Source organism: Petaurus breviceps, unplaced genomic scaffold (genome assembly GCF_028583685.1).
Source record: "Petaurus breviceps papuanus isolate PSGF00001 unplaced genomic scaffold, PetGlider_PUasm1.0 189, whole genome shotgun sequence".
Taxonomy (NCBI): Eukaryota; Metazoa; Chordata; class Mammalia; order Diprotodontia; family Petauridae; genus Petaurus; species Petaurus breviceps.
The window spans coordinates 36,671,115-36,695,127 of record NW_027185809.1 but is presented as its reverse complement, the minus strand read 5'-3'; the positions used below and the strand labels follow the sequence as shown (position 1 = coordinate 36,695,127).

At 40.0% G+C, this 24,013-nt stretch overlaps 1 protein-coding gene and 1 long non-coding RNA gene across 10 annotated transcripts in view; one reads left to right on the top strand and one right to left on the bottom strand.

Moving 5' to 3' along the window:
* The window catches only part of ADCK1 (aarF domain containing kinase 1), a 196,202-nt gene extending 189,523 nt beyond the window's left edge, over positions 1-6,679 (bottom strand). For 2 of the 9 annotated variants that reach the window (XM_069092315.1, XM_069092323.1), the window contains exons 1-2: positions 6,573-6,656; positions 5,355-5,610 (exon numbers count right to left, since the gene is read on the bottom strand). The gene's annotated coding sequence lies outside the window, so the exon portion shown is untranslated. Of the gene's footprint in view, positions 1-4,066; positions 4,088-5,354; positions 5,611-5,703; positions 6,550-6,572 lie in introns of those variants that run through there. The other 7 variants (XM_069092319.1, XM_069092318.1, XM_069092317.1 and 4 more) reach the window with 7 other exon arrangements.
* Positions 6,680-6,721: 42 nt separating this feature from the next.
* On the top strand, positions 6,722-11,924 carry LOC138164463 (uncharacterized). The gene is made up of 2 exons (XR_011169068.1): positions 6,722-6,941; positions 11,533-11,924. It is a non-coding gene; the product is annotated as an uncharacterized lncRNA (long non-coding RNA).
* The last annotated feature ends 12,089 nt before the right edge of the window (positions 11,925-24,013 follow it).

Sequence of the window (24,013 nt, the reverse complement as noted above, 5' to 3'; positions counted from 1 at the left end):
TTAAAGCCTTTTACTAAATACAAACATTCAACAAGTCTATGCTGGTGCAGCTCTGCAGATCCCTGCTTAAGGGACACAAGTCAGGTCAATAACAACAACAGCCCATCGGAATAAGTAATTTGCCAAAGCCAAAGAGATACTTTCTTAATATTGGTTTATATGAGTCCCCCAAAAGGCCCATCACTGAAGGTTATGTACTCATTAATTAATGAGGCAGCTAGGTGGTGCAACAGACCTGGAGTAAGGAATAACTAAGTTCAAACTTGACCTCAGACACAATTAGCTGTGTGATCCTGGGCAAGCTACTTAATGTCTGCCTCAGTTTCCTCATCTGTAAAATGGGGATAACAGCACCTACCTCCCAGCATTGTCATGAGGATCAAATGAGATAATAATTGTAAAGTACTTAGCACCATAGTAAGCTCCATATAATGTTAGCTATTATTGTTATTATTAATACTATGCAGCCCAATTGGCCTGGTCAAAACAAATAATGCCTAAGACATTCTACCCCTTTGGTCTTGGTCCTGTAGTGGCCACACTAGGACCATGGGCATATTTTATACCTAAAAATCAGCAGTCGAAACCCAAAAAAAGAAAAATAAATAATCATAGCCAACCCTCCCCCCCCCAAAAAAAAAATCAGCACAATTGTAGCATAACCAAATCACAAGCTGGCTGGAAGACTGAAACATGGATAGAAGTCAAATGAAGATAACACCAAGACAACAGTGAACAGGAATAGAAAACTAGCCTACAGAATCATAACAACTCAAAAGATATTTCTGCTCCAAAGTATCTGAAAAAAAAATGCTATCTGCAAACAGAAGCTAAGGGTTAACAATCAGCTTGCTTACAAATTGCCCCATGGCTTGAGATATGATCTATCAACTCCCTACTTGGCTCTCAATAGATGGCTGGGGGACCTCTCAGGTGACATCAACCCCCTAGGCAAGTGAAACCACACCCTGTGAACCAGAGAGTAACCATCCCCATTTTATTACTGAGTAGGCAGAAGTCAATACAAATCTTCCCTTATCTCTTCCTCCTCAATCTCTCACAAGTGGTCTGGGTCCATTATCCCTCCCTCCATCACCAACCTCTCCATGGCTTTCAAGATGATACTCTACAACCACCACACTGGGGACAAACACCATGTTTAGTTAAAAGTAGGAAGTCAACCAGCAGTACATGGTTCTGTTAGCATTATCTATCAGCCTAAATGTGCAAGGTGGATGGATCTGTGGGGTTTGTGGGGGCTGATCCCAGTTCAGGATGTTATTTCATCAGTCCAGCCCATCTTAGTAGGGAAAATTCATAGGAAACCCCTTGATTTATCCAAATCATACTATTAATACGTAGCAGTGCTGAATGGGGGGGGCGGGGAAGGGGGTGTATGCAGTGGGGAGGCACATGCCTTCAAGGAAGGCAGGGATTGTAAAAAGAATGGGCATGGTACAGGAATGTGCTAAAGCCCGGACCTAATCAAATGCTGTGACATATAATCAATGAGATATGCCAGAGCAGAAATGGAGTGAAAGCTGTCATCAAGGAATTGTAGGATATGGAGAGAAGATGGGCTGGCCATGTAGCAAGGATGAGGCATTGTAACAGGTGGACATTCAGAGTGCTTGGATGGTACCCTGGTTAAGTCAGGAGAAAGCGTTTTGGGTGAATCCCCTTTAACAAATTTATAGACAGAAATCACACTGCATGTTAGGCATGAATGAGTTAAAATTGGCATCACTGGAGGAACTACCTAATCAATGAGATCACAGATCCACTTACATTATATGTTTATATGTATATGAGAACGTTTGTTTGTCCCGTAGAATGTGGGCTCCCTGAGGGTATGACTTATTTGTCTTTTTTTCTGTGGTCCCTAGCACACAGCCTGACCCATGATAGCACTTACTGAAAGCTTATTATGACTGATTGGTTGATTATACTGTCACTGTCAAAAAAGAAACATTGGGATCATTGCCCAGTACCACAGCTGTATTCTCCAGGGTTCAGCCACTCTGCCTTTCTTGCTGTACTAACACCAACACCAAGGAAACACATGGAGAGACAGTCATAAACAACTATACTGTTGGCAGGCATACACAGTCCCATTGCAACATGGGTTGGCCAAACATCCTCAGCCAGTGATGACAAGTCAATGCCAATTATCCTAGATGAACTTATTGAAGCCAACTTGGAAAACTTGTTATGGCAGTTGCTCCAGTTTCTGAAACAGAACAGTTGTGCAACTTTGCCTTGTTCACCATGGAATTTTGTCCTCTAGGTGGAAAAAATAGCAGAAAAAAGAGACCCGGCTTCCATGTAAATGTACCCCTGGTAATAAAGGAAGTGGAAATTGAAATACATAAAATAGATGATATAAAGCTGAATTGTCTCTAAATAGACCAGAGCTAGAGCATTCCATAAGGTGTCAGTAGGTCTTTAACATACAAATGAGCTATTATTGTGCTTTATCCAGGTAGCTGAAAAGACCCTGTCAACTGTGAAATATGTCTAAGGAGGAAAACACCTTACATTATTAAACCGTTGGCTAATGAATCACCTGCTCTGGTTTGTTTTTCTGCTCCTTTGACTTCTACCTGACTTCTCATTTGGTCTTACCTCATTTGGGGCCTGAAGTGCTAAACACTCTGAAACCTAATCATTAGGCAGGAGGGGAGGTTTTGGGGTGGTTCACATGGACTCACTGTCCTCCCACCAAGAAGCTCTCCTTGAGAGCAAGGACCATGTCTTATATCCATGTGTGGCCCAGTACTTAGCACAGTACCTGACACACACAACAAACACCAAAAAAAATACTGATTGATTATACTCCTTTGATAACTCATAGAACCCAGCATAAAACCTGCCTATGTAAAATGCTCAAAAAATACTTGCCAACTGACCAATTAATTATTAGATTTCACTCCCTTGGAAAATGTAATTAAATGGATTTTAGAAAAAGGAAAGGAATTGTTTGAATCTTAGAAATTTGATTCTATTAAACTAAATTCAATTCAGCAAACATTTATTAAGCATTTAATAGATGCTGAGGGAGAGACCAATTTTAAATATGAAATAGTACCTGTTGTCATGGAAGACTATCTATAGTCTAGTTAGAGGATATGATACACAAATAACTGTAACTCAAAATAATGTAGGATGGGCATTAGAGAGGTACAAACCAAAGTGCCATGTAAGGCCTGAGACAATCAAGAAAAGACTCTTGGAGGAGGCAATTACAACGGATTTAAAAGATGGGTGTAAATTCAATGGACAAAGAGGAAAGGGAAGATCCTTCCTATAAAAGAGAACAGTGTGAGAGTACAGAGGTGGGAAAGCTCAGGTTATATCTGTGGAAAGAATAGTCCAGTTTGACTTGAATGTTGAATAAGAAGGCAAGAAATATTATAGGACTGGAAAGATTGAGTGATGTCAGATTATGGAGAGCCTCGAATGCCAGGCACAAGAATTTAAACCTCATTTGATAGTTAATCAAAAGTTATTGAAATTTTTGAGTAGCAACATGAGCACATCTATGTATTAGGACAACTTGTCCAGCAGTGATATGAAAGTATGATAATAACAATAACAACAACATTGGATAGCATTTATATAGTACTTTAAGATTTGCAAAACACTTGAAAAAAATCATCCTATTCGATGCTCATAACATTATTCCCATTTTACAGATGAAGAAACTGAAGCAGACACAAGTGACTTGTCCAGTGTCTGATGCTGGATTTGTACTCTAGTCTTACTGACTCTAGACCCAGTATTCCATCTACATGTAGCACCAACACAATATGCACAGCACCAACAGTGACTATGAATATGCCAGCATAGTTCTCAATAGCAAATTATAACAGACTCTCCATATATAAGGGAGAAGCAAAACATTTATTCACACACCAGAAAATTGAATCCCAAAAGCAGAAAGTCAAATCCATCATAGCAACAAAGTCAATACACCATAGCACAGAAGGAAGCCACACCATCCTTTAGCCTTCCCACAAACACTCACAAGTCTAGCTGTCACAGCAGGGGGCAAACAAACACTCACAAGCCTAGCTGTCTCCCAGGTGCAGCCTCTCCTTCCTCCAGCTCTAACTGCCCTGACTCCCAGCTTCCTGTGGGCTCTGTTCCATCCTTCAGCAAGCTCCTCTCACAGGCTCCATGTGATTACATTCAGCCTATTAGGAAGCAGGGAAGATCTTCAAATTACCATTACTATTACACCACCCCACCACCTAGTTGCCTCTTGATAAGATACAAGAGGGATCCCTGGCATTCACTGGCAAACCAAGGAAAATGGAGTACATAACTGTGTTATTGCTGAATCAATAATAAGAAGTGCATCAGCGGTCCCAAATCACAAAAGAAATCCCAATGGGCCATGAAACAGAGAATAAGAATCTCAGTAACTCAAAAATTAGCAGATATGAATAAAAGTGACACCCGCCCGTGGGGTGGAGTTAAATTGAGCACTGACCACTTACAACTAGTACATCATTATAGAAAGAAGCTTTTCAATCACTGATCTGTGGCTGGACAGGCTCCAGAAAACAAGAGACATGACCCCACATTACCCCATTCCTTCAGTCACTCAGTACCACTTTTTAAGAATAATGACCTGGAACCATCATGCCCTCCTGTCACTGAAAAGGGAAAGAACTTCTAAGAAAACCAAGGAGACCAGTGCCATAGATCTAGACCAAATGGCCAGACCATTGGGAAGATGGTGGAGAAGAGAACCAGAACAAAACCTAGGCCAGGTTGAAAAATAGCCTTTCGGTTTGCTCCACAAAAAAGGAGGACTCCAGACAGGTCATTAAAATCCAAGGATGGCTAACTAACTATGCAAACTGAGAGGCCCAGCCAAGGAAGCAGAGTTGCAAAAGGACAGTGCTCTTTGTTTGACTTTGTGAAGCATTAATGAGCACAAAAGCTACAGAACCATAGAAATGTCAGAGCAGAAAATGACCTTAGAGTCTAGTTTCTCAACCACGTGTTCCACCTGTCAATAAAATAATTTTTCAATTGACTTGGAGATAAATGGATTTCTCAAGGTTGGAAAAAGATACAAATGCTCTTTTGTTCTTCAGAGAATCTGGAAAGTGAGTCCTATGTCTAGAATGAGAACAAGGGCAAAATAATGGAATCTCACGTTTATTTGGCACTTTATAATTCAGTGGGAAATAAAATGCAAGCCTTTCTTTGGTCAGCCTAAGGCTAAAATTCAGGAGAGCAGAGGTGAAGTCCCAGGCTGGCCCTGATTCTAGGTTCTTAAAATCAACACAAAAAGACAGCACAAACTCTTGGCAGATGTTATCAAGACATCAAATACAGACCTGGTGATAAACTGGTTCGATTATTATCTGTGGGTTGACTAATTCTTAAGGCATAGATTTCACCTCTGGCAGAGGTTAAGGTCCTAGATAAGTCACTAGAATCAAATAAGTATGAAAGAACTTTACAATTCATCCAGTTAATTCCCCAGTCTTTACAGCTCAGGAAGCAGACCTGGAGTGCCTAGGAGATTTGAGCAAGGTCCATCTACATGTAGCACCCACACAATATTCACAGTTAATCACAATCGGAGTTAATCTGGGGAGGAAGAGAAGATATGTTTGTTAAGTGGGGGAATAAAAAAAGGAAAATAAGTTATGGTAACAGTAGGTTAATAAGTGTGCAACTTACACACACATAAAAAGAAGGCTGAACTATCACCCAAGTCAGTTCTCCCGCCTCCTCATCCAGGGTACCCCTTTACTCCTAGGTAGCTCCAATTTCTGGTACTTGAGCCCTTCAGAGGCTGTGGCTTTTAATGTTATTCTGTTCTATCCTATACTTGCAAGGATCTGGGATCCCATCCACGTGGGCAACTTCTTCCATCTTTGCAGGCAGCAGCCCCATTCACACCTGTCCACCCTGCATTATGGACAGTCACGTGTCATCAGGACCAAAGAACTCTCCACTCCAGTTACCCAGTCTAACGAAATAGGCACAGAATGTTCTCTTGGCAGCCTGCATTGTTAACCTGGTGGCTTCACCCCTGTGGGCCTCAGTTTCCTCTTCTGTAAAACGGGTATTTTGGCTAAACTGAAAGTGTGCGCTGCAATACTTGGCTTGGGTGCACTGAATCCTGGGAGTCACCTCCGGGAGCTCCCAGATCGAGAACCTCGGGGCAGCCGGCTCGCAGGGGAACAAATGACAAGCTCCTGACTTGCCCTCGGGGCCGGCTTTTGCAATCCCCAGGGACCAGGTGAGACTGAGGTCCTCCAGCCGCTGGGGAGCTTGCCGCCACCGAGCTGCCGACCAAGGGGGACCTGCAGAACTTCCCGGCAGTACAGGCTCATCCTCGTGGGGTCAGTTAAAAAAAAAAAAACACGTTCTAAATTCCACGTTCTATTAACCCTAATTCTGTCCGGTCTGGGTAGAACCGGAGGGAAAAAAACCACACATCTCTTCTCCTCTCTTTCCCTCTCCCCGCCGCTCATCCAGAGGGAATGAGGCCCAATCTCCAGCGCAAGCAGCGCAGCACAGCGCAGCACAGAAGGCTCACTTACCGGCTTCCCCGTAAGCGACCTTTCGTTTTCTATGCTGGAGGATCCGGGGATCCTCCTCTCCAAGCACCCCCTCCCCCACTGCGCGTCCTTCGAGCCGAGGCGTGGCAGAGCATGCTGGGAGATGTAGTTCTACTTGGGTCTGTCAACCTCGCTTAGAGCCGGAAGGCTGGAGAAGTCTATAGAACCTAGATCCGACTGCTTCGTTTCATCAAGGAAGAGAAAGGAAACAGGAACTACAATGAAATCAGTGTATCGAACAGTTCTTTAACATGCTTATCCTGTAAAGTTGTGTTTGTGTCTCTTCCCCTTTCTACACTCCGTGAGATCATCTTGAGGCGTTCATCTCCCCTGGTTCTTAAAAAAAAAATGGTATGCACACAGCAGGTATTAAATAAATGTTTGTTGAGTGAATTGATTTAACTTGGCTTCCAACATTGGTAGACATTGAAAACAAGAATGGGGAAATAACTTATCTCAGAAGACAGTAATAAACACGTTATAGAGGAAAGTTTTGCAGATATTTTTTAAAAAGATTTTACCCTAAAGAGGAACTTTTGAATACAGAGGATTTGGGGGTGGCATTGCTATTACTAGAAAGTGTTGTGATATTAAAGTTATTTTTTATTTTTTTGTCAATTGCAGCTTTAAATTTCAGGTATTCAAGTATAATATTCACATGCAGCTCCATTTTTAAGAAAAATCATAAGAGAAATCCCAGGAAAAAGTAACTGTACTCCTACTGGGCTAATCAATTAGAAAAGCTCTTGCTTGCAATAAGAACAGGGAAAGTAGGAAAATGTTCAAGCCAGTTCTATTTGACATGCATCCCAAGTGCACATCATTTATCTTTCACTCCATGGGGTTTGGGTCTTCAGTTGCAGAAAGTTTTGAGTACCAAGTGTTTGGTGGAACTGAAGACAAAGATAATGATGATATGTATGGATTTTTTGGTCTTTCATAATAATAATTAAAATAATAAATTACATTTATATAGAATATTAGAGTATTTAATGTTTTTCACAGGAGAACTCTGCAAGGGTAAGTACCTCAAGTATCATTTTCCCCATTTTATAGATAAGGAAACAAGTTCAGAGAAGCTGAATGACTTGACCATGCTTACACAGCTAAAAGGTATCAGAAGGGGGATTTGAAGCCAAATCCATCACTCCATTATGTATTTCATAGTGTTGATGGGTATGTAGGGAAAAAGACTACATGACATGATGGTAGATTGTCAATACCAAGGTAGGTTGGTGTAATAGATCCTGGTCCATTAGACTGCTCCTGAAGTCAGGAAGACCTGGCTTCAAATCCTGGAAGTGATTGATTTGCTATGTGACCACAAGCAAGTCACTTATAATACTATAAATATATTGTGTATGTATCATATATAAATGTATGTATATATCTAAATATAGTATATGATCATTATATTTAATATAATTATATAGTAGATAAATAATTATTAATGTAAATAAATTAAACTTCTATTATAATTAAATTAATTTATTAAATATATAATCTATAAATAGAGAATAATATAAAAATAAAGCAATCAAGTTTCTTAGCTTCAGTCCAAGATTTCAAAACTGTTCAGCTTTAAAAATTAGGGTGACAATATTGGCAGTACCTACTTCACAAGTTTGTTGTAAGTTTTATATAAGATGATATATGTAAAACATTTCTCAGACTTTAAAGCCTTATAGAAATGCCAGATATTGTCATTACTGCCCCCATTTCATGCAAATTGTAGCTTCTTACTTAGCTGAGTTATTGATTACCACCACATTTACCATTCTGAAGTAAGGTATATACGGTAGTGACTTGGAGTTAACAAGTTATAATGTTTCGAGAGAAATATTTCCTCTCTGAGTTCATGTTTTTGTTGTTCAGTCATTTCGAACTCTTTGTGACCCTATTTAGGGTTTTCAAAGATGGTGGTTTGCCATTTCTTTCTCCAGCTCATTTTATAGATGAGGAAACTGAGGTAAACATGGTTAAGTAAGTTGCCCAAGGTCACACAGCTACTATGTGTCTGGAGGCCAAATTTGAATCTCAAGAAGATAATTCTTCCTGATTTCAGACCCAGAACTCTATCCACCCTGCCACCTAGCTATGTGATAGTTAACTGTTGCCAAAATATATTTACCATAACAGACATTATCATCCTGAAAGTGAAGCAAACTTAGTTAAACAGACTCAAAATCTCATACATCCCTTAAGAAAATGAAGTTCAGGGGCAGTAAGGTGGTGCAGTGAATAGAGCACCGGCCCTGGAGTCAGGAGGACCTGAGTTCAAATGTGACCTCAGACACTTAACACTTACTAGCCATGTGTCCTTGGGCAAGTCACTACACCAATTGCCCTACCTTCCCCCCTCCAAAAGGAAAAAAAAAGAAAACAAATTTCATCAAAACAAACTCCATAGGTAAACTAAATCAGGCTACAGTTTAAACTACATTTAAAGGGTACACATGTAGGCTAATTGAGGGAAAAGACATTCAGGTCATCAAAACAACCAAGAAGACTTGCAGACATGGGAAATTCTTCCTTCAACAATTAGTTCCAGGAACTAACAAATAACTAAATGACTTTGACTCCCTTTTGATTTCTATCTGAGGAATATCAAGCAGTCTTCCTGTATTTCATGAGTCAGATTTTGATCAGGTAAGGTTAGGTGGTAAAGTGGATAGACTACTAGGTTTAGAATCAGGAAGATTCCTCTTCCTAAGTTCAAATCCAGTCTTAGATACTAAGTAGCTGTGTGACCTTGGCCAAGTCACTTAACCCTGTTTCCCTCAGTTTCCTCATCTGTAAAATGAGCTCGAGAAGGAAATGACAAATCACTCCAGTATTTTTGCTATGAAAACCTCAGATGGGGTCATGAAGAGTTGGACATAACTGAATAAAAACAAGGTTAATATTAACAGAAGACAGACTTTTTAGTTCATCAAAATTTGCAGGAAGATATACAAAAGGGAGGAAGAAAATAAAAAATTCCCATTATGATAGGCAATTCCCTAAGTTCATAAAAGGGAAAATGGGATGACCTTTAGGAATTTTTAAAATATTACTTTCTGTGAACATATTTATTTTATACCAGAAAATTCTCTTCTTCATGGTACAGGGATATATATTTTGTGATGTCCACTCATACATGTTACAGTGAGGATTTAGAGCCTCCAATGAATAATTACACCAGCCTGGGCACTTTCTGTTCAGTCATTTTTCAGTCTTGTCTCACTCTTCATGACCCCATTTGGGTTTTCTTAGCAAAGATAACTGGAGTGGTTTATTTCCTTCTCTAGCTCATTTTACAGACGAAGAACTGAGGCAAGTGGATTTAAGTTACTCGACCAAGGTCACACATCTTGGAAGCATCTAAGGCCAGATTAGAACTCTGAGAGATGAATCTTCATGACTCCAGCCCGGCACTTTATCCACTCTACCATCTAGTTGCCTCAAGTCTGAGCATACAGTGAAAAGGACTAGACTTTAAAGATAATCCTTTTTGCTGATGGAATGCTGCCCAGTAGAAATGAGGCCATGCAATTATACCTGCACCTCAGCAACCATGATTTTGTTGTACTGTTAACTCTTATAACTACATTTCAGTGGGAGGAGGAGAGGGGGTTCAGTCCAATCCAATCCCAGGCCAAAGTGTAGAGGACTCGAGGTTTGAAGAGGCAGACCCTTTTACTTGTATCAGGGGCAGCAAGGTAGGTAGGCAGTGGGAATGAGCCCCTCAAATACAGAGATACAGACACGGAGAGATACTCAAAGACTGCTCCCCAAGGGAGGAAGCATAACCATTGGAGGAAGAAAGAAGTGCTACGGACTTCACAAAGGCACCAACCTTCAAAGCCCAGAAGAGAGCTACGCTGAAAGAGAACTTCATGAGGACCTTATAAAGGAAGGAGAGCCAGATGACATAGTGGATAAAGCGCAGGCTGGGGTCAGGAGGACCTGAGTTCAAATTTGACCCAGACACTTCTAGTTGTGTGACCATAGGCAAATCACTTCACCCTATTTGCCTCAGTTTCTTCATCTGCAAAATGAGCTGGAGGAGGAAATGGCAAACCACTCTAGTATCTTTGCCAAGAAAACCCCAAATGGGTCACAGAGGACTGGACGTACCAGCACAACTAAACAAGAACAACCACCGCTTAACCCAAAGACCCTGTTTGCATATGTGGGAAAGTTTGTTCCAGACGTTTAGGTTTAGAGGGAAAACTGTTCTCTCTCTACCATCTTAGTAAATACCTTTGGTAAAAGGCTGATTGTTTGGCTGATTATTGATGTGAAACAAACTGGTGCAGAGTTGTGGGCAATAATACTAAAAACCAAGCCACCAGGGTTATTGCTAGAACTGCCCTCCCAGGATGCAGCCCACCAATGCCACTAGAAGTTAAGGAAGTAATCCCAGGTGGATACTATACATGTAACTACATGCATAGTGAAGGTTGGTTTGGAATTTGCACCCCAGGAAACATGCATAAGAATGGGCCAGCTAGGCTGAATAGTAGATAAGGTAGGGGTCCTGGGAGTCAGGAACTTCCTGAATTAAAATCTGGTCTCAGACGCTTACTAGCTGCATGACTATGGGCAAGTTACTTAATCCTCAGTTTCCTCATCTGCAAAATGAGCCGGAGAAGAAAATGGCAAACCACTCCATCATCTTTTCTAAAAAAATCCCAAATAGGGCTGAAAAGAGTTGTACACCAGCTGAAACCAATGAACAGCAACAATAGTGGCCACCCTAGGAAGTGTATGCCAGGGAAATTAAAAATTTCTAGGAACTACAGAAACAGGTGTGACTTAGTAGTAAAGGCCTTACACTTTGATGTAATGAAGTAAAGTGGACTTTTATTGGTCATTGATTAGGAAGATTAGATGACTCAGTGGATATTTAAAATTAAATTACTAACTCAACATCATTCTCTTCTTTTCCTGGCTGCAGATCCTTATCAGAACTATTCAAATTTCTCCTGGGATGATTTGGGGGAGAGGTTGTCCTTCACCCCACCCCACCCCAGACACATGATGATTGCTTCCACATGACTGGACTCTGCTTCTCTTCTTCACTTTGCTTTGCTTTTCCTAAGTAAAGGTGACTGAACAGGGATCTCAAGATGGAAGCATGCAACCTTGAAGACAACCTTATGAGTTTGAGAAGTTGGACATCCTGGGTTCCCTCATCAATGACACCTGTCAACAGGGAGAACTGTTGCATCAGGGAAGATACCTCTCACAAGAGAAGGAACATAACTCCTGGCCTGGCTTGCCAGAAAATACAGACCTAAAGGGAATTGTTTGGGTAATACAGAGTAAAGGTGAAATGTAAAATGCCTATTCAGAAGTTCCACGAATTAATTTGTCTTCTGTTGTTTGATTTTAATCTCCCAGAATAGTATAATGGCAGTTATGCTGCTCAGTCCTGTTTGAAGTTTTTCTATCAGTGCACCCTGGTGGGTCTTAGTTTTTGGGGGGGTTGTTTTTTTATTTTTGGTGGTTGGTTTTTTTAGGCATTTCTTCTGTGTAGAAGAAATAAACAGCTGTCTATACCCGGTTCTTGGGGTGGGGGGAAGGTGAGCCAAAACTGAGCTTTAAGTAATTTTTCTCTGGGACACCATGGTAGGGATGTAACAAGCCAAAGAATGTGAGAAAAGGAGTCTGAAAAAAGAAGTTCTTTCAGGTGGCCAGACTCCCCCAGAACTGAACCTGGTCTGTCTGAATAGGTCCAGAACTATGAGGGACCTTTCTCAAAATGCCTGGAGGAAATTAGGTACCACAGTGGTTAGAGTGTGGGGCCTAGAGTCAGGAAGGCCAGAGTTCTAAACCTAGCCTCAGACACTTAACTAGTTTTGTGATTCTGGGCAAGCCACTTACTTACTCAGTTTCTTCAGCTATAGAGCAGGAATACTATGTCCCAGGGTTGTTGTAAAGCTCAAATGAGATAATACTTGTAAAGTACTTAAAACAGCCCCTGACACAGAATAGGTGTTTAATAAATGTGTTGTATTTTTCCCACTCACTCTCTGAAAGAAGAGGGAAAGGACAAAGTACCTGAGTCCCTTGGGTGAAAGATTTGATTTTTTTATAGATATACAAAGTAAATATGAGGCAGTAATATAAAATATAAATAATAAAATTTATAATATACAATATATTATAATAATTATAAAGTATAATATAAAATATTTTAAAATATATAAGGCAGATTCCACCTGGTCTCCTCTAGGAGAGAGATTCTAGTTTTGGGGATATTGAGGAAAGACCTCAGATAAGAGGTAGAGCATTATCTGAATTTTGAAATAAGTTAGGGATTATAAGAAATAGAGATAAGGAGAGACTGTTTTCTATGTAAACACACAGAGACCAAAGATAGATGGAATGTCATAAATGAAAACAACCAGAAGTCTACTTTGACTGTATTGTAGAATTATAATAAGTCTGTAAAGGAAAGTTGAAGCCAGGTGCAAAAAGCTTCAAAAATCGGACAATGGAGTTTGTGTCTGCTTTTAGGGACCATCAAGAGCCACCGGAGCTTAGTGAACAAGGGAGTGACATGTAGCCTTGTGCTTTAAAAATATCACTTTGGGGACAGCTAGATGACTCAGTGGATCAAGCACTGGCCCTCGAGTCAGGAGGACATGAGTTCAAATCTGGCCTGAGACATTTACTGTGTAAGTGTAACTGTGGGTAAGTCACTTAACCTTGATTGCTCTGGGGGGGGGGGGAGGTGTAAGACTCACTTTGGCAGCTGTGTGAAGGATGGATTGGGGAAAGAGACAAGAGAGAGACTAATTAGGAGGCTATTGCAATAGGCCAGACTGGAAGTATTGAAAGTCAAAACTGAGGTAGTTACTATTGTGAGTAGAGAGAAGGGGACATGTGAAAAGATGTAGCATTAGAATTAACAAGACTTGGCACCTGATTAGATACATTAGTGTAAGAGAAGGTAAGAAGTGAAGAGTGATTCTCTAGGTGTGAACTTGGGTGAATTGAAAAGTACCTAGGTAGAAATAGCAGCTAAAGGTTTAAAGGAAAGTGAGAGGCTTATTTCAGATTGTGTTCAAGAGATCCTTCTCCTTGTACCTCTGAAGCAGCTAAGGCCTTTAGAGTGGTGTGCTACAGCAGGCTCCTACCAGCTCTCAAAGCCCACTGCTAATTTTCCATGTGAGCATCTATATGAGTACTTGGAATGAGGGCACAAAAAATAGGAGCTACAAACCAGGACTTGATTAATCTTTGATTGATTGTCAAGGTTTAAGAAAGTGGTGAAGAGGGGCAGCTAGGTGATGAAATGAATAGAGCACCAGCCCTGGAGTCAGGAGGACCTGAGTTGAAATCCGGCCTCAGACACTTAACACAAAAATTAGCCACGTGACCTTGGGCAAGTCATTGAACCCCAATTGCCCTACCTCCCCCCTCTAAAAAGGAAAAAAAAAAGTGGTAGAGAAACTATTTATAATAATGATTAAATTTAAAAGTGTGCCCTGCCTACATTTTTAAAAAATCTTTTATTTGTTTTTTAAAATTTTCAATATTCATTTCCACAAGATTTTGAGTTACAAATTTTCTCCCCATCTTTCCCCTATTCCCCATCCCAAGATAGGGAGCCTACTGAATACCCCTTCCCTCAATCTGCTCTCTCTTTTATCCTCCCCCATCCCCCCCCCCAGCTTTCTAGTAGGGCAAGATGGATTTCTACACCCCAGTACTATATATCTTATTTCCCAGTTGCATGTAAAAAACAAATTTTTTTAACATTTGTTTTTAAAACTTTGATTTCCAGATTCTCTCTCTTCTTCCCTCCTCACCCACCCCCACTGGGAAGACAAGCAATTCAATATAGGTTGTACATGTGTAGTTACACAAAACATTTCCATAGTAGTTATATTATAAAAAACTTACTATATTTCCCTCTATCCTATCCCACCCCTCACTTATTCTATTTTCTCCTTTGACCCTGTCCCTTTTCAAAAATGATTGTTTCTAACTACCCTCTCCCCCAATCTACCCTCCCTCTCTCTTATCATCCTCCCTCTTATCCCCTTCCCCCCTACTTTCTTGTCAAGTAAGCTACCCAATTGAGTGTGTGTTATTCCCTCCTTAAGCCAAATTCAATGACAGTAAGGTTGACCTATTCCCTTTCACCTTCCTGCTCTTCCCCTCCATTGTAACAGTGTTCTCTTGACTCTTTTATATGAGATAATTTACCCTATTCTATCTCTCCTTTTCTCCTCCCAATATATTCCTCTCTCACCTCTTAATTTTATTTTTTAGAAATCATCCCTTCATATTCAACTGATCCTGTGTCCTTTGTCTATGTATACATGTACTCACATATACACACACTCATATATATATTTATACACATATACACCCTCCTATATAAACATATATGTGTGTATACAAATATATACATATATATTCCCTTCAACTATCCTCATACTGAGAAAAGTCTCATGAGTTACAATTATCATTTTTCCACATAGGAATATAAACAGTTCAACTTTAATAAGTTCCTTATACTTTCTTTTTCCTTTTTACCTTTTCATGCTTCTCTTGCTTCTTGTATTTGAAAGTCAAATTTTCTGTTCAGCTCTGGTTTTTTTCATCAAGAATGCTTGAAAGTCCTCTATTTCATTGAATGACCATATTTTTCCCTGAAACATGATACTAAGTTTTGCTGGGTAGGTGATTCTTGGTTTTGTTCCTACTCCTTTAACCTCCAGAATATCATATTCCAAGCCCTTTGATCCCTTAATGTAGAAGCTGCTAGATCTTGTGTTATCCTAACTGTGTTTCCACAATACTCAAATTGTTTCTTCCTGACTGCTTGTAATATTTCTCCTTCACCTGGGAACTCTGGAATTTGTCTATGATATTCCTAGGAGTTTTCTTTTTGGGATCTTTTTCAAGAAGTGATCAGTGAATTCTTTCAATTTCTATTTTGCTCTCTGGTTCTAGAATATCAGGACAATTTTCCTTGGGAATTTCTTGAAGGATGATTCCTAGGCTCTTTTTTTGATTATGGCTTTCAGGTAGTCCAATAATTTTTAAATGATCTCTCCTAGATCTATTTTCTAGGTCAGTGGTTTTTCCAATGAGATATTTCACATTGTCTTCTATTTTTTTCATTTGTTTGGGTCTGTTTTATACTATCTTGATTTCTCATAAAAATCGTTAGCTTCCATTTGCTCCAATCTAATTTTGAAGGCATTATTCTCTTCAAAGAGTTTTTGAAATTCCTTTGCCATCTAGCAAATTTGTCTTTTTAAGGCATTCTTCTATTCATTGGCTTTTTGAGACTCTTTTGCCATTTGAGTTAGTCTATTTTTTAAGGTATTATTTTCTTCAGTCAGGCTGTGGACTCTCTTTTCATGATTTTCTTGCATCATTCTCATTTCTCTTCCCAACTTTTCTTCTACTTCTCTTACTTGATTTTCAAAATCCTTCTTGAGCTCCTCCATGGCCTGTAACGAATTCATATTTTTCTTGGAAGCTTTTGATTCAGGAGTTTTGACTTTGTTGTCTTCTTCTGGTTCCATGTTTTGATGCTTTTTGGCCCTCAAAAAGGATTCTATGGTCTGTTTGCACTTCCTCTGCTTGCTCATCTTGCTAGCCAATTACTTGATTTTTGAGCTCTTTGCTACAGTAGAACTCTGTTTCCAAAGTGGAGAGAGCTGTGTCCCAAATTGCTGGGTTTCTCACAGTTGTCAGAGCAGTTAGGAGGGTGCCCTGTCTACAGCCACCACAAGCTGTGGTACACTGGTGTTCCTTACCCAGGATCACCACCCAAGACTCCAACCCAGTGATTGCCCTCTGAATGGTCACTTGGTCCCTGTACAATCTGCAGGCTGGGAACTCCAAAGGAGCCATGGCAGCAGCAGCTGCAGCCACCATGCCTCTGCCACCTCGGCCCAGGGATGGGGGCTAGACCATGCTCTTCTGTCACCCAGTTCCAACAGAGTTCCCTACTGATCTTTTACTTTATCTTTGGCGTTTATGGGTTGAGAAGTCTGGAAACCGCCACAGTTGCCAGTGATTCACTCTCCTGAAGTCTGCTCTGGCCAGTCTGGGATGCTGATCAGGGCTGCTCTGGGTCTCAACAGCTCACATGGTACTGCACTCAGCTTCCAGCCCAGTGTGATATACCCTTCCTGTTGGCCTGTCAGGCTGCCTTCAGAGAGAGATTTGTTTCTATCACTTTGTGGGTTCGGTAGCTCTAAAATTTGTTGAGAGTCATATTTTACAGGTATTGGAGGTGGTTGGTGTGGGAGCTTAAGCAGGTTCCTGCTTTTACTCTGCCATCTTGTCTCCACCCCCATACATTTTTTTTGAGAGACCTAGCTGTTAAACGTTTACCAGCATACCACAATCTAAGAGTGTGATGTGGGTGTTTCAGTATCTTGTTCAAAAATAGGTTAAACTCAAAGACATATAAAAATTAAGGCTTGAAAGAGTCCATCTACTCCAATAATCTTCACTTTACACATGCAGAGGTGGAAAAAGAATTTACTCTGGAATAAAATTCTGCCCCATGACACCTACTAGCTATATGACCATAGACAGACAAGTCACTTAATCTCTCTGACCCTCAGTTTCCTCATCTGAAAAATGGGGATAATGATATCATTCATATCTGCTTCATAGAGCTGCAATGAGATTCAAGCAAAATAATATATGTTGAGACTGAAAACTTCAAACCTCTTTATCAATGTCGGCAAGTATTGTTGCTGTTGTTGTTTTATATTAGTGGTAAATTATTATATTATATAATAATTTTATTGTTATATTATAATGGTATATTATATAGTGGCATATTATGTTAGTGGTATAGTGAGTTCTCTGGCTAATTCTTACAGAGCAAGACTAACTATATATCCTTCTCAGAGTTCTAGAGTTACACCTGAAGGGTTGGGGATATGTCTTTCTCTAATGTTATTGATTCAAGCCCCTATTCCAGTGTGTTGCCTTATTTAGCCACCAGAGAATAGTACCCAGCTCTGCTTAACCAATTAATATCATTTAGCTTTTACAGGTAGTGACTTCAAAACTTTTGCAAGAACAAAAGTACAAACATTCCCCCTACCCAAACAGCAGGGGGAACATACTTCCCACTCCCACTTCAGTTTCTGAGAAGAGTTGGGCTTATAGACTTAACCCAGTTTCTACATAGCATTAGTCCTACCAAGTTCATGTCTAAAGGCAACACAGCTGCTGGATGAATCCTTAAGGATCTCAGGTATGGCTAGGCAATGTGCCAAACATCACTTCTTGGGGCTTCAAATCTATGGCTAGATGGAAAACCCATCATAAGTTCCATTTTGGACCTGCTGGTGGCTCTCTCTACTGACCTTTTGAAAATCATAAAGTTGTATCTTCTAATCTTTTTCTCTAAAACCTGCTAGCAGGAAAAATAAACACAAAGTCAAAAAGCAAAAGGTCATATATTGGTCTAGAATGGGGTTGGCCTAAGGCTATAATGCTACCGGAAGAGAGTCAGACCAGAAAACAAACCAAAAAAGGGAAGAAATTCTGGTCACTTGGTGCCTTTTGAATGTATCCTCAGCTCTGGTTATGAAGTCAGAAGAGGCTTATCTTCACCATAGGGTAAGCAGATTGTAAGTAATTACAGAAATGTCTAAGAATATCCCAAAGGGGAATTGCATCAGCATTCTGCATTTGCTAATAAGATCTGAGCTCATTGGCCAATTGCCATTAATTAGTTCCTAAAGTTCTTAGACATAAACATATATGCAGTTTTTTATAGCTATAATAATGATGACAATGATGGTACTTTATGATAACAAAACATTTTTACATAAATTATCTCACTTCATCTCCACAACAACTCTACAAGCTTGACAGCACAAGTGTTATCATCCATATTTTGTGGAAGAAGGAATGGAAACCCAGGGAGTTGAAGGGACTTTCATGTGTTCTGACTTCAAATTCAGTGTTCTTTCTGTTGTATCACATTTTTGTCATCTGGAATAAAAAGGCACATCATGCCAAACATTCAAAGGGAAACAAGAAAAATCAAGGACTTCATTCATAGGATCATAGATCTAGAAATAGAAAGGCCATCTAGCCCAACCCTCCTCATTTTATAGAGGAGAAAACTGAGGCCCAGGGAGGTTACATGACTTTCACACTATCTCACAAGTACTAAATTTCAGAGGCAGGATTTGAATGGAAGTCTTTTGACTACCAAGTCACTGTGCCATATGGCCTTCCAAAGGTTCAAGATAAATAAGGAAGGGCAACTAGGTGGTACAGTGGATAGAGCACCAGCCCTGGAGGCAGGAGGACCTGAGTTCAAATAAGGCCTCAGATATTTACTAGCTGTATGACCCTGGGCAAGTAATTTAACCCTGATCGTCTCCCTCAAAAATATATAAACCAAAAAAAAAAGATCAATAAGGCAACTGAAAAAAGTAGAATGTATATACATTGTTAAATTAATTTGCTTGGGATCCCAAAGAACTTCCTTGGGAATATGGGGTAAATGCAGCAATTGTCTGGTGCAGAGAGCAAGGAAAGCATAATGGTCAGGAGGAAGGACTGTCACAAGGAAGAAGGAAAGCTTTGGTTCAATTCGCAGCAGCAATCTAAAAGACAAACAAGGCTCTTTCCAGAGGATAAAGTGAGAAGCAGTAGAAGGAAGGCATATGTGCCTTATGAAGCGAGGAACGCAGTCCTATATACCCAAAGGGCTATGAAACTGTACATACCCTTTGACCCAGCAATACCACTTCTAGGTCTGTATCCCAAAGAGATCATAAAAAAAGGAAAAGGACCCACATGTGCAAAAATATGTATAGCAGCTCTTTTTGTGGTGGCAAAGAATTAGAAATTGAGGGAATACCCATCAATTGGGGAATGGCTGAAAATGTTGTGAAATATGCATGTTATGGAATACTACTGTGCTATAAGGAATGATGAGCAGGCAGACTTCAGAAAAACCTGGAAAGACATACCAGAACCAAAATGTTGTACACAGTAGAAGGAACGTTGTACGATGATGTACTTTGATAGATTTGGCTCTTCTCAGCAATACGAGTATTTAAGACAATTCCAAAAGACTCATAATGGAAAATGCTATTCACATCCCGAGAAAGAATTATGGAGTCTGAATGCAGAGCAAAGTATATTATTTTATCTCTTTTTTTTGTTTTGTTTTTTCTTTCTCATGGTTTTCCCCTTTTGTTCTGATTCTTTTTCACAACATGACTAATGTGGAAACATGTTTAATATGATTGTACATGTATAGCCTATATCAGATCACATGCTGTCTTAGGGAAGGGGGAAGGGAGGGAGGGGGAAAATTTAGAACTCAAAATCTTATAAGAGGGAATGTTGAAAACTAAAAATAAAGAAAGAAAGGAAGGAAAGAGGGAAAGAAGGAAGGAAGGGAGGGAGGCGGGCAGGGAGGGAGGAAGGAAGGAAGGAAAGGAAGAAGGGAGGAAGGGAGGGAGGAAGGAAAAAAAGAAAGGCAGTTCTGGGAACTGTGGAGAGGACAGCATAAGATTAGGTTCCAACCCCTCAGAGAACATTTTAGTATTTGTCAGGAAGTTGATTAAGTAGATAGTACTTTTTCTTATTTTAATGGAAAGAATGCTACACTTAGAATCAGCAGACTTAGATTCAAATTTCAGTTCTTCCACACACTGGTTGTGTCATTTTGGGCAAGCCACCTAATTTCTGTGGACCTGTTTCCTTGTTTTTCAAATGAAAGTATAACCTGCTCTACCTGCCTCCCAAGATTGTTGTTAGGAAAGCATTTTTGTAAATCCAAATGAACTATATAAATGTGAGCACTTTTATAATGTTTATTGACAAATTTTATCATTGTCATATTCATTCATTTATTTATTATTTTTGACATTTTGTACTTTGCATTTGGGAAGGAAAATGAAAAAAAAAAGTCTTGAATTTCTTCCTAATGAACTGGCATCACAGATACTTATTTATTTAACTGGTTATGTAGATATTACTTAGTTCTTCATAGGACCCAAGATTACTTTGTGGAATGGAAAGCTAAAGGGATTTTGTCAATTCAAGGGTGGGAAGGAGGTTGGGTGACTTGAAAAGTTTTTCCCAACCAGAGAACAGAGTGTCCTGGAGAACAGAAATTAAGCTCTCATCCTGCCCTGACTGCCCTGTGTTCATGCAAGTTATCTAATCTTCCTTGGGAATCAGTTGTATTATCTGCTAAATGGGTTAGAGAATACTGATTTCCCTTGTGAGAAGCTTTAAGAATTCATTCTTAAGGTGGCTGTGGAGCTCTGTGAAGGTGAAAAGAATCAATGAATTTTTAAGACCAGTTTTTGAACTAGCATTGCAAATAATTTCAATTCTATCCAGCAAACATTTAGTAAAAAGGCAGCTAACACTGAAGCTAGAGTCAGAAAGACCTCAATTCAAATCTTGCCTCAGATCTCACAAGGTGCTTGACCCTAGGCATGTGCCTCAGTTTCTTTGTCTGTAAAAGTGGTGATAATGACACCTACTTCCCAGGATTGAGATATTTGTAAAGTATTTTGCAAACTTTAAAGTGCTATATAAATTCTACTTATTATTATAAATGCCTACTATGTGCCAGGGCAACTAGGTGGTGTAGTAGGTAGAGCACTGGACAGAGCACTGGACCTGGAATCAGGCAAACTTGTCTTTTTGAGTTCAGATTTAGCCTCAGACACTTAATAGCTTTGTGATCCTGGGCAAGTCACTTAACCCTATGTACCACAGTTCCTCATCAGCTGGAGAAGAAAAACTACTCCAGTATTTTTGCCAAGAAAACCCCAAATGGGGTCATGAAGAGTCGGACGTGACTGAAATGACTCCACCCCAACAAACTATGTGCCAGCCACAATGCTAGGCACTGAGGATATAAAAACAGTAACTGTCTACAAAGAGTTTACTTTTTATTGGATGAGTGTAGGGATTGAGAGGGAATGAAAGGAGGGGTACCATAGGTATCAAAGTAGCTAGACTCTGCTCTTAGATATTATTAGAGACATCCTTTGAAACCAAAAATTTGCTACACCCTCCAAAGGTTTCACTCCTTGGAGGGTTGGCTCTTCTGTTACTCATCTTGGAATTTCTCCTGCCTTTCCTATTCCTCCTTACCCACCCATACCATGAATAATAAAAGAATTGGTCCCTTCTATTCCCCTACCCAAACAGATTTTATGAGTCGGGCTGATCCACCAACCCTCCCATTTAGTGAAGAAACTAACACAACTTCCAAAATAACAGGGCTCCAGAGTCCCTAAAACAGTACAAAAGATAGCAGGTAAAAGGTGGGGATAGTGGATGGCTGGAGGGGGGGCAGTGTTGTTTGGTGGGGTGTATATGATGCCTAGTAATACCTCTTTTTCAGCTCTTTAGTAGAACTGCTAGAAGCTGAAATGCTGATAGATCAAGAAAAGAAAAGGAGAAAGAAAAAAAAAAACAGAACAACCCACAAGAAACCAGCCTTTTGTCAAATAACAATGCCCAAACCCAACTGCAGAGCTCAATTATGGAACAATTGCTAAAAGCTTTCTATAATTAGAGCCAGAAACCATCGAGAGTGATCAGGGTTTCTTTGTGCTGACCCTCTACACCAGGGAAAGTTCATGTGAGATGGATGCTGTGGGTCTTGGTGTCTTTTCTGGTTTTTCCTAGGGAATTAAATTTCAGATCATCCTTCAGTTGCCAAGAAAGGGTGACAGCAGGGATAGAGAGAACCTCCTCAATAGACTAGGGAGGAGATTAGAGATGTGAGTAAGGCCAAATGCCAGCCTGATTTTGAGGAAGAAAAAGGACAGCTCTGCTGGCTGCAGACCCATTGGCCCTGGAATGGGGATGAGGGAATATTGGTTAGCTTCTTTGATGGGAGGGGTAAGCACCAAGCTTTGGTTTGCCTTCTCCCATTCCTGCAGTTATCCCATATTATCTTTTTTCCTTTTGTTAAAATCTCTAAGTATTAAAAGAACCATAGCATAATTGGAATGAAGAAAGCAATGGCCAGCCTGTAAGGCTTCCTGAGAAAATAAAACCCAATGCTCTAATATGTAATCCAAACAGAGAAAATAACTCCAGAAATAAGCCAAATCATATGAAAATGAATTAGTTATTTTCAAGGACCCCTGCCTTTTGTACTACCAACAGCCAAAATTGGCTTTACAAAATTAGGTAGTAAGATTATATATAATATTTGTACATATAGTATATATCTAACAATTATAACCACAGCCTTGGCCTGAAGGGGTTGGGCACTATGCCGTTGCCTTTTCAACTAAAACCTTTCTCAGAGCTTGACTGAGATTGACCTTAGATTAGGTTCAGGCCTGACTATATAAAGTAAGGGTAAGATTCCTTTTCCTGCACTGTGATTTGTTATGCCCCTTGGGTGGGATATGGGGACCCCAAAAGTGGGAAGACCCCAAAAATCCCCTACCAAAATTTTATAAAAATCTAGAGATGTCTCAAGGTAAGAATAGGAAGCTTTTATTCAGTTCTCAGGAGAACTCATCATCTCCACCAGGACAGACTGATGGAAGGAGGCATGTTACAGAAGACAAAGCAAGGTTTTATACCCTAAGGCAGACAACACCCTCTCCCATTATCCCTTATTCCCATTGGCTAGGAGGCAGGCTTACAGTCTGAGTGTGAAAAAGACAAAGAACAGGGAAACAGGGTATAGCGAATCCAAATGTACATGTCCTTATTTGGCAAAGGCTAAAGCAAGGGAGGGGGAAGAGTCCCGAAAGACTCCTAAAGGTCTTAATGCTGATGTGGCAGCAAAGGAGGGGCACAGGTCCTGAGTTGTATAAATTCTTAGGAAACCAGGACTCAGGTCTGTCTGGTCTTAACAAAAGTCTGTCTCTGGTTTCTCTCTCTTTTTCTCCACTCTGAGGAGTCTTCACAGAAGGTGTATACCACTCACCCTCTTCTGGGAAAAATATATTTAAAACTTTGCACATCCAGGGGATCTCCAATATGTAGAGTAGAAAAGTAAACAATATGAATCAGGTATGGGACACTTATGTCCTATACATAAGAAAAATGCTTATCACACACAAGAGCCACAAACACACATAGAAAGACTTCTGAGACTGATATTTGAACATGAGAACATGAAGCAATTTGTCAGACTACTGAATAAACATTTTTATATTTCACCTAGGCTTTGTACCGTGTTTCCCCGATAATAAGACACTGTCTTATTAATTTTTTGGACAGAAAAACACCAGAGGGCTTATTTTCAGGGGAGGGCTTATTTTAATGAACATTGACAGCAATTTTAATAAACAGGCAAATGTGAACAAAAAAATGTACCTTTATTCAATAAGCAAATCACTGGGGAAGAACAGGATGACGCGCTCACTGCTGCAGCTCTGATTGGATGCAGCTCGGAGCGCGGCATGCGTTTCACGGGG